Raw genomic sequence first — 13,324 nt, forward strand, 5'->3', positions numbered from 1 at the left:
GATGTTCCTGTCTGAAAAGTACTTTATTGATTGGTATAAGATTAACATAACAAAGATCGAAGACAGATGTGTAATATGCATATCTCTGTGAATATCTCGTTCATCGTTATCATTTGTAGAAGATGTAGTTGATAACTTCCCCCATATACCTACACTTGTGTTAAACCACTCCCTCCTACCCCACGCCACCTTCCCATACCCCTCTCCCGATCCACATATCCTACTCATAGTACCGTTGCCATATATCAATCGCTCAACGTCGCCTCTGATTGAGTCTGATCTTGCGCTCCATTCTCTGTGGTTCAACACGGTAGCCCTACGTTAACAACAAGAGAAACCCCCCAAAACGAAAACAAGATCTTACCTAACCTGGCGATCCTATGGCAACACCACTCAATTACTAAAGAACTTACCTATCTGTATATAAATAATATGAAAAAATGTTCAAACGAAAAGCTTTTCAAAGGGATAATTGAAAGGTTTCCCCATCATTTCCTCAATATGGGTAGATTTGTTTCCACTAATTTGACTATTGCCTCTATGTTTGCAGAGAGAGAGAAAGAGAGATGGAGAGATAGCCAACTTGAGCACGTTTAATGTAAACCTGTCGAGTATATTGCATATATAGGCCTATGTGTATACGATATAGGTCTAGTCTACTGATATACTCTGTTGTATACATAAACAAAGAACGGTCCTTGATGGCGAATCATTTAACATTGACAAAACTCTCTTATAGGTTGACCTGTTCTGCCAGTAAGGAAACAAAAAGAACTTAATCAAACTCTCACATCTCTTGACAAACACGAGTCAAAAAGTAAACTATCTTTCCGCTTTTTTGGCCCCATTTCGGATGCAAAGATCAATAGAGGTTTTTTTTTTGTACTGCTCCATCTTCTCTTCTTCTTTCAAGGGGAAAATAAGCATCCCATATTAAAATCTTTCATATAAGCGAGGCTTAGTACATACGGTACGTGTTGTACGGTATATATATGAATATATATATATATATATATATATATATATATATATATATATATATATATATATATATATATATATATATATATATATATATATATATATATATATATATATATATATATATATGAACATATATATATATATATATATATATTTATATATATATATATATATATATATATATATATATATATATATATATATATATATATATATATATATATTAATGAATTAGGCTTCTAATTGCGCTGTAACATACTGCATAACGTACTGACTACTCGTTGAAAGGGTTAAGCCCGGAAGTTAGTCAATTGTAACGTGTATTAGAAGTTAGAATACGCGTCATGGAAATCCTACATCGCGTAAGCGCAAGAACGCGTTCTCGAAATCATACATGCATGGGGCGGTATAATGCTATTATGGATTATTGCGCGTACCGTGTCCAGTTGCTATTGTTGTAAATGTAACCATAGATATCACAAAATGGGAGCCTTTATCTAATAGTAATTCCTGCAAGAAGAAGAAGAAAATTATTCGGAAACGTTCTTGTACTTGTACTAACTTGGTAACATTATCCCATTTATCACAATGTTGAATACCGTCGAATCGTCGTGGATTATTCGACAAACGTGAGCACGCTACATTGATTCGTTGTTACGAGCATGCGCAGTATATAGAAGCCCGCTTTGGCCCGTTACCTTGCCAAATACGCCTAAATGTACGCAACTGCATATAGGCCTATGTCGATTTTTTAGGGTATTGGAGCTTGGATTTTCCCTTACTTTTTGTAAGGTGGTAAGCATGATATATCTTACAAAGCCTAAACAAACCCTTACATTTTGACTGTTTGTAGAGGCATCAGGCGTCCCGCTTTTATCAACGTTACACTTATCGTCTGAAATCCAGTTACCAATAAACTTTTCGAAATTTGTTTGGGCAAACTTTAATTTGCCACCCCCCCCCCCACACACACACACACCTCTTAACCAAATACGCTCCTCTGAAATTGGTCTTTCTTCCTCTAAATTCCTCCTGTGATCGCCTTCTTGTATTTACAGAGGGTGGGAGTGATATTCAAAAGAACAGCAGGTTTTATTTATATTTGCTTAGGCACTTTGCAGAGAGTAAATTCTACAATCTCCTTTGCGGTTAGCTGTGTAAAACTGTGTATGCTCTGTCTTATTCTTTTAAGTTGCCATATCACACTAAGCAATTTAAAAATATAAATTAATTAAATTCTTACTTTATTTTCTTTTATATGTCTTCTCTTTTTCCTTTGTTTCTTTTACTTAATTTTTACTTTAATTTGGATGATATATTTTGACAAAATTGCTTGTCTTTTAATTCATGTGATAAAACGACAAACCTTTAAGTTTCTCTATTTTTGTTACATATATGTCTTCAGACTAAACAAGAGGGCCTTCGTGTTGTATTAAGTTTTCTAAGATAAAAATCTTCTCTGAATTTGATAGTAACACAAAACAAAATATCGACCAGTTATTGTCGCTATAAGGGTCTCTCTGGTATTCTTTAAATGGGAAAGGTTATATACCGGTCTGTCTTGGCAAAAGTTTCTTCACGGGTAAGAAGAAAAGGGAAAATACGCTCTAATTTCGGGTAGAGAGAATAAAAAAATGTCAGCTTTCATAGGTCATTATTCTATTTATTAATGGGGTAGAGGTGGCGAGAAGAGGGTTTGGTGTAAAAATTGGTAGTTGGTATGTGATAATCTCAATCTCACAAATTGAAGCTACAGGCAAAGAAAGAAATTAAATTGAAGTTAAATTGTGTATTTTTTTTAAATTTAAATTGTTTTGTTTTTTGATACAGTTACGCTTTTCTTAGATATGCCACCTGTGTTGACTCTGACACAATCTGCTAATATAATCTTGAGTCATGAGACAAAATGTGGTTATTTGTACAATATGCACATTTGCACACAGTCTCCAGAGATGAGCCATGCGTCAGATCGGGTTCGAAGACAAATTAAGCTTGGACCCGTTCATCATGCGTTTCCATTTATAAATATATTTTTTTAATGAAAAATGAGAATACAGATAATATTTTCCATGGCCCCTCGAAACTCTCTCAGGTATATATGCTGTTACTATTATTATTTTGTTTTTATAAATTTTCTGGCTTTTAAGATATTTACGTTGAAAATAATCTCTGTAATGCTACTTTTAAACCAAACTGGTGGTGACTTTGGCTCCATTGTTTTATAAATGATATCTCTCTCAAAACATGTTCTTTTTAAATTCGTATGAATGGCACTCTTTGGTGACATTTTTTCAACATCATTTGACCACTTTTTAATACATTGTAAAACATGTTACTTGGGGCTATGTTTGTTAGACTCATTAGTCCAGTCAACTCAGATGTTCATATGATCATATCTCAAAAACTTAAAATGTGATATAAGCATTACATTAAACCTAGACTGACAAAAGTCTTTCTAACGGTCAAACAACATACGAAACTTATTTTGTGCCTATAATAAATCGTTTTAAAGTTTAGCTATACATATTTTATATATTATGTAATATTAGTTTTTGTTTCCAAGGTAAAACCAACATAGTAAGAGTCAACTTGTTATCGATGAAACTTATAATCAGTTTGGAAAGAAGGTGTCCTTCGGTGAGTATGTTACAATAAAAGACAGAAAAGTACAGCGTGATGTAAAGCAAAAGGTTATTAAAAGACCTTGGAAAAGACTTATACAATCTCACGTAACATCGTTATAGGTGAACAGGAGAGAAAAAGAAATTTTGGGAAAGTTATTAAGGTTGGTGTGATGTTGTACCTGTCTGCAAACTTCTGCTTTTATAAGGTACAACCTTTCTTTACATAAATATCAAATTATTGGCTTCTTCGAGGCCATATTACGCGAAAATTTACAAGTATGCACCACTAAATTTTGATGATTTATAGGGAGCTTTTCGATAACTTACATAACGTCGTAACAGGGAATACAAAGTTAAAGTGCGTAAAGAGAGTTCGCTATCTGCCAACATGCAATTTATAGGTATCATATAACATGTGCACACAGAATGTTGAATTGTATTCCAGGGCTATAGCGTACGGCCATGTTGAAGATGTGTATGCAAGGATATTCAAGCAACTTGAATATTTTTAGTTAAAATCATGTCATACAGTTTCACAGCAAACTAAATGTTTGTCAACATAACAGGGCCGTAATCGAAGGAGGGGGGGGGGGGTTGGCATGGTAGATTGGTAGATCTCCCTCCCCCTCCCCTTTAAAAGAAACTGTTCCTTGGTTTTATATTTATTCTATTAATACAAACACTACATATATCATATCATCCGTGAGAAGAAAGTTTTAAGTGAACTAACTACCTGTCTCCTCAAGGCCATTAACCGATGAGTAATTTTCAATATTCTTAATATTTTGTTCTCACGCTTAGGGACACCTCTCTATTAGACCCCCTCCCGTCATGATGCTCACTCTATCCCTATATAGGACTGAATTCAACTGACTTTTGAGCGATTCCTCCGCCTCCGCCCCCACCCCCCCCCTGCCCCACCCCCTCCCTTCGCCACAATTCCAACTCTGGTAACATTTGCCACACACTCACATATCTTACGGAGTGTGACCATATAGCTTAACTATCAACTTATCTCTCAGAATATAATCCTATTTGACGAGCTCTGTGGCTTCTCCTTGCTTCCGTTTAAATTGGTAACGTGAGACATGGTTTACATTTTGACATCACGATCATTACATGCATACAGACGAACAGATATACAGACACGGATGAAGATAAACAATGAAATGGAACCAAGACAGAACAGACGATGAAACCAAACATTAGTACCAGAACTGATTTCTAAACTGCGCACGATCTTTGCACCTGTTTTCAGAAGAAGCATTGCATTACACATTTATGATTACAATATTATTCATGCTATTTTCGAGACAGCGTTTCGTTTCACAGATAAAGGAATCATTCTTTATTATTTAAATAAAACAAGAAGCTACTCACAGGTTGACCAGAGAGCTGTCCTCCAAAATCCCCCTGTTTTGACAATTTCAACTTCTCTACTGTATATACCTATGTGTAATCTTATCAATGCTTAGCTTTAAATCACACTACGTATTCTTGTTATCTCCGTGGCGGGGAGCGACACTGTTGCATAGTATTTGTTCAATTTGGCTTCCACAAAAATACAATAGGGTTCTTGTAGTCACCCTAATGCATAGAAGTATGAAAAGTTCCCATGCTTCCTAACTATAGAGATATCGTGTTCACAAGGTTTTCACAGTTTGACCTCTGGTGATCTCAGATGACCTTTCACCTTCACAAAAAAAAACAGTACGGTTCGATGTGGAGCATATGTAAGTATGAAGTGCAGGTGCAAGTTACACCATGTCACCAGTTGTGAGGCCTAGACATGCCCATACACACACACTAATATACACACACGCCATCATGACTACATAGGTTTCTCTTATATCATCGAAACCAAAAATGGATGAGATTTAGGTACTTTTAACCAAAATCGTATCAATGGAAAGTGGGCGGGCACATCTGACTCTATACCTCTCTCTCTCTCTCTTACATTCTCCCTCTATATCTTTCTGACATAGTCATTTAGAAAAATACTGTTATTAGCAAACAAGACCGGAAGGCAGATTTTATGGGAAAATCACAACACCTGGCTAGCGGAGTTGTAATCTAGGTCAGATGTAAGACGATATTTATATCATATTATGAAGACTGACGGTATCTGTCGCAATCGCCTCCAGGATTATTATGCGCCATGTCAAGCGTGTAGAGATTCTGAATGAAATGGTCTTTCTGTTAACATTACAAGTATAAATAAAATAGGGCAATAATTCTCTAAAACTATACATTTTTGCTGTCTCTGGTCTGTATATGAGATCTAAGTTTACCACTATGTAATTTTGACACGATAACGAAACAGATAAAGTATCTTGATTTCTTTTGCCATATATATATGTATATATATATATATATATATATATATATATATATATATATATATGTATATATGTATATATATATATATATATATATATATATATATATATATGTATATGTATATATATATATATGTATGTATGTTTGTGTGTGTGTACGAATGCATATATATGGGGGTATTTGACATCGTTCAAACTTGCCATATCTTAACAGCTTTGTACTCAAACTTGCATTACCATATGCAGTTGTGACGTCATAATACTTCCTTAATAATTACCGGCACTAAGAGTTACTATTAATATCAACCCATCTTTGTATGAACAGTTTATCTTTATCAGCAATAAAGTATGACAGTCATCTTTTCATTTGTTGTAAGTCATCATTTCAAGTAGGCCTTTCAAGGTTAACTCAAATTTTCTCCCCCTCCCCCCCCCAAAAAAAATATATATATATATAATTTTTCATTGAGTTTACATTTTACTTTTCAAATGTTCACAAAGCAGATTAAGACTAATCTTAAAAGCTAGCAAAAATAACACTTTGCGACATGCCCATCCTTTGGTTCTTCTCGCCAACTAGTAACGACCTTGGTTAAGTATATTGAACAACAATCATACAAAAACAGTGAATATCATTTCACTATTACTCTACTTCAACGCTGAAGTCTTCTTTCTTTATTTATTTCTGTCTGACTTTCGTTCTCCCTTTTCATTTTGCTTTCGTTTTGTCTTTTGTTCTTTCTTTTGTTATTTCTTTGTTCTTTCATTTGTTCTTTCTTATATTCTTTCTTTCTTAATTTCTTTTCTTTTGTTCATTCTTTCTGTCTTTTGTTCTTTTATTTCTTTATTTCATTCTTGCTTTCTTTTTCTTTTGTTCTTTCTTTCTGTCTTTTGTTCTTTCTTTCTTTATTTCTTACTTTTTTCTTTCTTTCTTTCTTACTTGCTTTCTTTTTCTTTTGTTCTTTTGTTCTGTTTTTTGTTCTCATTTTCTTTATTTCTTTCTTTATTTCCATCTTTCTTTCTTGCTTTCTTTCCTTTTTACTTTCTTTTCTTTTCTTTCTTTCTGTCTTTTATAGAACGTATAATTTAGCATTTAGACCAATGCTTCCGATTGAAGCGAGGTCTTAAATAAAACGTGTTCAATGAAGTTTGACTATATGGCAAGCTATATATGAGGTTAGTCATTAACAGTTCACAAGTCCAGCATTATGTTTGCTTGACTAGATCCGCGGGATTTCATAATCCATTATATATCTTTGCAATAGAAAAAAAGTGAATTTTCAGTACGGATTTTTGCAAGAGAAGCTTGTAAACTTTTCTGTTCGATTAACATTTTTCATTTAGCATATAGTAAAACTTTTAATGAATCATTCAGGTTATATTTCAAGAAAAGTATTTTACGACCATTAGACAAAAAACAAACGATAAAAAAACGAGTCTGAAATAGGTCAAGAATGGAATATTTTTGTTAAGTGATGATTTCTGAAGAAAAATAAATAAAAGATTGTATGCCTATAGACTACCGGTTGATAACCGTGTCATTGTAGTGACTTTCACAAAATACTTATAATTCATCAGCATTCTGGCCTTAAATATGCTAGAAATTTAAATAATGGTCACCCATGTTGGAATAAGGACAAGCATTTTACAGCAATGGGGAATGAATCTCGTTTGTTCTCTTTGTTATTTTCAGTTATAAAAACTGTTATTACTGCGGATGCGAATAAATTAATTAGATGTTCGGAAACTCTCGTGGAAATACTTGAGGAAGGCTAGGTATAGAAGCCTAACCGTTGGCAGCAATAGTGATCATCTTTATAGAAACGTGGGTAGAGTTTGATAGCTTACTGATTTTTGTTGACAATCACAAGTGGTTCTAAGTTACTGCCTCTTCTTTACCCTTTCACCTTAGATTTAGATCCTTGCTTTGCCCGGAACGGTGTTTGGGAGAGAGACAAAGTGTCCCCCATTTGGGGCTATAGTACAGCACAACTTTCTCATGTATAGGTTAATTGCCCTCACGGCAGAGGGTTCAGAGAGGTCCAGGGGAAATTATGTGACCGCGAAAATATGGGATATAAGGATCAATGTATTGTCAATAATATGCCGTGTACTTTAAGGCACACTAAGGCGGCGTGCAGACATAATGATATTAAGCCCGCCTTGACTAATGAAACCCATGTAGGTATAATACTATGAAGCAGCAGATTAGTGATAATGGGACATTTCAATTTCCTTCCTCTGCATGTATACTTTACAACCATCCTCTCGCCTCCCTTCTCTTCTTCCCCCTCCCCACCCCGACCCCCCCACCCCTCCTCCTCACATTTCCCAATTTGACAAAGAGTCTAAATTTATAATCTTGTAATAATCGGTAAATATATGATTATATTTTAACCTTCGTTAAACGTTTCGATTAATATATAGCCAATATAGCGTTCTATTAATTCCGGCGGATTCTTAATTCAATCAATTCGATAATTATATGTTAGTATATATGATAAAAAAAATCATATTTTCATGGGCACTCCTTATGCCGTTCAATATTGAAAATAACTGACTAATGTAACGCATAGTTTCGCTTCATATTTTGATACCCTCGAAAGATGCCTCTTTTTGCTTCACTAAATACAGTACAGGTCAATTTACCTGTGTTGTTGACAGAATTCCGACTCATACTTGACCGACTTTTAAGGACCCTTGGAAAATAAGAGTAAACGACTAACGTGACCCCGATCAAACTAACTCAAATTTTCAGAAATTAAAAACTGTTTTGGTGGCCATACACCCCCCCCCCTCCCCCCATTCAATATCTCATTTTTTGTCTTAACTCTGTTGGTGTTGTTGGTGTTGTTGTTGGTGTTGTTGGTGTTGTTGTTGGTGTTGTTGGTGTTGTTGGTGTTGTTGGTGTTGTTGTAGAAACGAAACTTTTTATCAGCTTTTTTGAAGATTTTAGTGCATATCCCACAAAAAGTATATCGGAACATTGCGCGAAACATCAACTTTCCTTCTTTATGCTGGGATTTTTGTCAGTAACAGTTGGCTAACTTTTTAAAGCTTATCCTGTGAAATTATCTAGGGCTTGACAAGTCACGCTGTTTAACGTGATGAAAGAAACACCTGAACAGATTACATTTCCACTAAATAGAACACGAGGGATACTTTACGTTCCTATTAATTCGATTCGGGCATGTAACCATAGTGAAATCCCATGCATTGCATTTAGTCACAAACAAATGAAAAAAAAATATTCTCGAGATATATTAATCTCGATATATGTTCCCCGTATTATATTCCATGGAAATGGAATTTAAAAACCTGAACCCCAGTTCAAGAAGTAGTTTCAAGTTGAATTTATAAGACGTTAAAACAGTGTTTGCTACGTCACTCTACAACAATAGTTCATTGAATCCTTTGTTGATGCATGTATCATGTAATTGTTGGTCTCTCCCTCGCAACAATAGCATTATAAAGCATCTCATACATTGTTTCTGTAATGGATTTTTCTTTCACTATCTCTCCACCTCTCTCTCTCCCTTCAAGATTTGTAATGAAAGTTTTAATTAACTATCTGCCATCTCCTTAGTCAATCCATAATAGGGGCTATCTCCTGCATTCACTTCTACAGGCCCACACACTGATCTTCACATGAATCAAAGTCATTTGAAACGCTTTTTTCATTACCAATTGTGTCCTTCCGCAAGATGGGTTGTAAAAATCCGCAAACGTCGATTCGAAACAATTCTTTAATTATAACAACCGAGTATAGTCCTCTCAACAATGTACTTCCGCAAGCAAAATAGGCTGTATACCTTCTTTCATTATCAACATGTGTAATAGTATATAATATACCTTACACGAGTGTGTGAAGTAACACAATGTGGCCAGACCAATGGCCTCACTTTCCCATAATAACTAAATCTACCGAACTAATCTTACATTATATATACACAAGTAAGCAATTCGTAGACGACTTCTGATATAACATGAATGCATTCAAAGAATTCACCCTGCCTCACTATTCAGTGGTGCATAGCGTAATCGTGTTTGTTATGACTAATATCCATTCTCATTCTCTGCAAGGATTGGATTAGAAAGAGGAAATGTGCTCTTTTAATTGTAAAGTTTTGACACATTTACGATAAAAATTGAAATACTGAGACCGAGACAAGCTGAGCACGCATAAACTCGTTATCAAGTGCTGCGATGAGTACTTGTTACCAACAATACTCGTAAACAAACGGAAAAACAAACAAATAAACACAATAAACAAACAAGGAAACAATGAATCAAGTACACACAATATTTCATGTATATATACTTATATGTATACATATATTTGTATATATATATTTGTGTATATATATATAAACATATACATATCTATATATGATATATATGTGTGTGTATATATATAACTATATATATACCTATATATATATATATATACACATATCTATATATATATATATATATATATCAACTATACTTTCAATGCTGTAGGTTTTGGGGGGAATTTTTTATTTATTTTTCTTTGTGCTTGAGAAAAAAACCTCTTTTAGAAACTAAGTAGAAAGCTTTTCATGTCTTACATTTAATAGAACACAGAAGTTGCTGAAAACAGTCTCACGTGGTCTGCTGGCTCCGTTATCGAACGGAAAACAGTAAATAAAGAGGCAGAATATAGCGAAACACTTTTAAAACAAATTACATTTTTGACTCCTTGTTTCTAAACCCGCAGTTCATGTTTTACTAGTTTACCTAAAACTCTCTTGAAATTCCGTCTTAATACTTTTATAGACTTTATACCAGCTATCAACTTACGTGCACGACTGCCTCTCGAAAGTCTATTTAGTAGCTATCGACTAGAATAAAAAATCTCATCTTCTCGGCCAACATTGTCACTCTAAATCAAACTTACCTTCCAGTTTTCTTCTCGATGTACGGTAAATCGCTTTGTAACTCCACGAAAATCTGTAAATATCGCTCTATGATAGTTATATATACTCGTTCTCTTGATAATCGGTAAAATGTACGTTTGATCCAAAACAGATTTCAACAAAAAACTTTAACCAAATTTGTGAATGATAAACACGTAATCAACGGTACAACATCGACTGTCGGCCAATGGAGTCAAACTCGCAACTTTATGTATCTTCCGTGTTTGGGTGTACAATGTTATGCGCAAGCGCGATGGTAATTGGTCATTTATAATATATTGTGTGTAGCGCCGGGCAGAAGGAGAGGGAGAGAGACATACTCTATACTCATTTAATTTATCGACATTTCAGCCTCTTCGTATGTCATGTTTAGTACCAGTCACCTGATCACCAAGGACGAAATTCTACCACTCGTATAAACCGAAATGACAAATTAAAGGTAGAAATGATGACGAAACTTTACAGATAAAACAAAACAGAGAAATTATAAAATGGGGTATATTTATTTGATGTCGTGGTCCGTGAGGTTGCCGACGGTATCCCAAACGATATACTGAGAGAAAACGACTAATTGAATTCGTGTTTACACCTGCGTTGTTTTCAATTTGAACAGAGCAGAACTCGCAAGGCTTATTATACAAAGCAGGGGTTAACAAAAATTGTGTCTGTGACCGAGCATCGGTTTTTGAACAATGTTTTCAGAGGGGAGAAAAAGGGTAACGATGAATTAAGGACAGTAGTTGAAAATTTTATGATGTTTATTAACGACATTTTGCAACCATTGAGGAAACCATTATTGTGGTAATGAATGGTTGGTTGAAAACAAAGTAAAGGGTATAATTTGTCTTAGATAAGAAAGGTATAAATGTGTTGGATTTACCTCATCATATAGTGGTTGTGACATGAGAAAAATCAAGGTCGATTTGGTTTGTTGTAGATGTTTCAAGAGGTTTCAGAAAGAAAATATGGCAGTGGAAAAGGAGTTTATGTCCTTGGTCACCATTTTTATATTTTTTTAGGGGTGGGGTTAGGGGGATGGGGAATGGGTGGTGTGGGATGGGTGATGGGGTGGGGATGGGGTGGGGATGGGGTGGGGTAGGGAAAGGGGTTGTGGTGGGGTGGGGTAGGGAGTCTTTGGTTAAAAATGATACGCGATCTATTAGTTATAATAATTATTATTATATTGTTTCACATAGTCAGCTAAAAATACGATATTAATTTATCTGTTAATCTGTGGGATATCCCTCTTACAGAGTTTCGTCGAAATGAAATATAGCATACTCCAGATCATATTCGATTCTGAAAGTTTCGTCGCCCACGATATTTAAGTATTGTTTTCCTCGGTATAAAAAAAATGATGGAAATAGTTTTAAAATAAATACAAAACATTTGAGATGAATTGCCATCATTATATCACTAACTAGATGTTCTTTGCCATATTCACAAAATATCACCCAAGTTGAATATACTTCAATATGCATAAAACAAATCGTTACAAATGTGTGTTTTTGACCTATTGATGAAGAGAATTTACAACAATTCTTGTTAAGCATACAGCTATAGCCATGCACGGACATTGCCCCATTTATTATCCGAAATCGCTTCTCGGCCTTTTGGCTAAGATCATGTGTAGTATCTGTTCCCTTTCGAGGGGAATGGTGATGCACACCCGACGATGATCACACAGTCACAGTCCCGATGCAAATTGGACTGGGGTTTAGAGCGGATCAGTCGTTCGGTAGTTTGGTTTTCGTGCCCAGGTTCTTTCCTGGGCGACTTTTTCTTAAAAAAATATTTATTATCCGAAATGAAATCAAGCATGGGCTATCAAAGTTGACTTTTTCGAGATTGTAATAATGCGATAAAATGTACGAGAAGGTTAAATTACCCACAGATTATCCTGAGCACACAGTCCATTAGGTCAAGCACGCACCAGCCGAGAGAAAAACCAAATATGAATAGTAGAACAAAATGATTTTATTGCCTCAAATAACATGTTCATAGCGTATTACGAAAGAAAAATTATAAAATTGTTCTTTTATTTAATCCTATGGGGGCATTGCTGTTGATTTAAATAAAAAATTGCAGACCACTTTGTTTGGTGGAATTATTACACGTTGTTTTAATCATTGAAGTGACATTAACTATTAGTTACGTATGGAAGAGGAGACAGATTTTTTTTGGCCTTAAAGGATCGTTCCAGACTTAATGACCAGATGAATATCGTCAAAACGTGAATAGATTTGCAAGTTCCTTTCTCTCTCTCTCCATCCTCTATCTCTCCCATCGATTTCTCCATCTATCTCTTCTCCCCATATCCTCCAGTCGAAAATGCCCTATTTACACTACAGTTCTTTCTTAATCCACCGGTATATTATCATCAAATGTTAAGTCCTTTAACGTTTTTTAAAGCCTTCTTTCTTTTGTTTTCCTTTGC

General features: G+C 34.8%; 1 protein-coding gene and 1 pseudogene across 2 annotated transcripts in view; one reads left to right on the top strand and one right to left on the bottom strand.

Moving 5' to 3' along the window:
- The window catches only part of LOC139968000 (uncharacterized), a 48,536-nt gene extending 37,457 nt beyond the window's left edge, over window positions 1–11,079 (bottom strand). Inside the window, exon 1 of one of the 2 annotated variants that reach the window (XM_071972265.1) lies at window positions 10,869–11,079. The gene's annotated coding sequence lies outside the window, so the exon portion shown is untranslated. Of the gene's footprint in view, window positions 1–4,988; window positions 5,106–10,868 lie in introns of those variants that run through there. The other variant, XM_071972266.1, reaches the window with a different exon arrangement.
- A 1,405-nt stretch (window positions 11,080–12,484) lies between these two features.
- LOC139968255 (U2 spliceosomal RNA) lies at window positions 12,485–12,704 on the top strand (annotated as a pseudogene).
- The last annotated feature ends 620 nt before the right edge of the window (window positions 12,705–13,324 follow it).

The sequence above is a fragment of the Apostichopus japonicus genome, chromosome 5, assembly GCF_037975245.1.
Source record: "Apostichopus japonicus isolate 1M-3 chromosome 5, ASM3797524v1, whole genome shotgun sequence".
Classification (NCBI taxonomy): Eukaryota; Metazoa; Echinodermata; class Holothuroidea; order Aspidochirotida; family Stichopodidae; genus Apostichopus; species Apostichopus japonicus.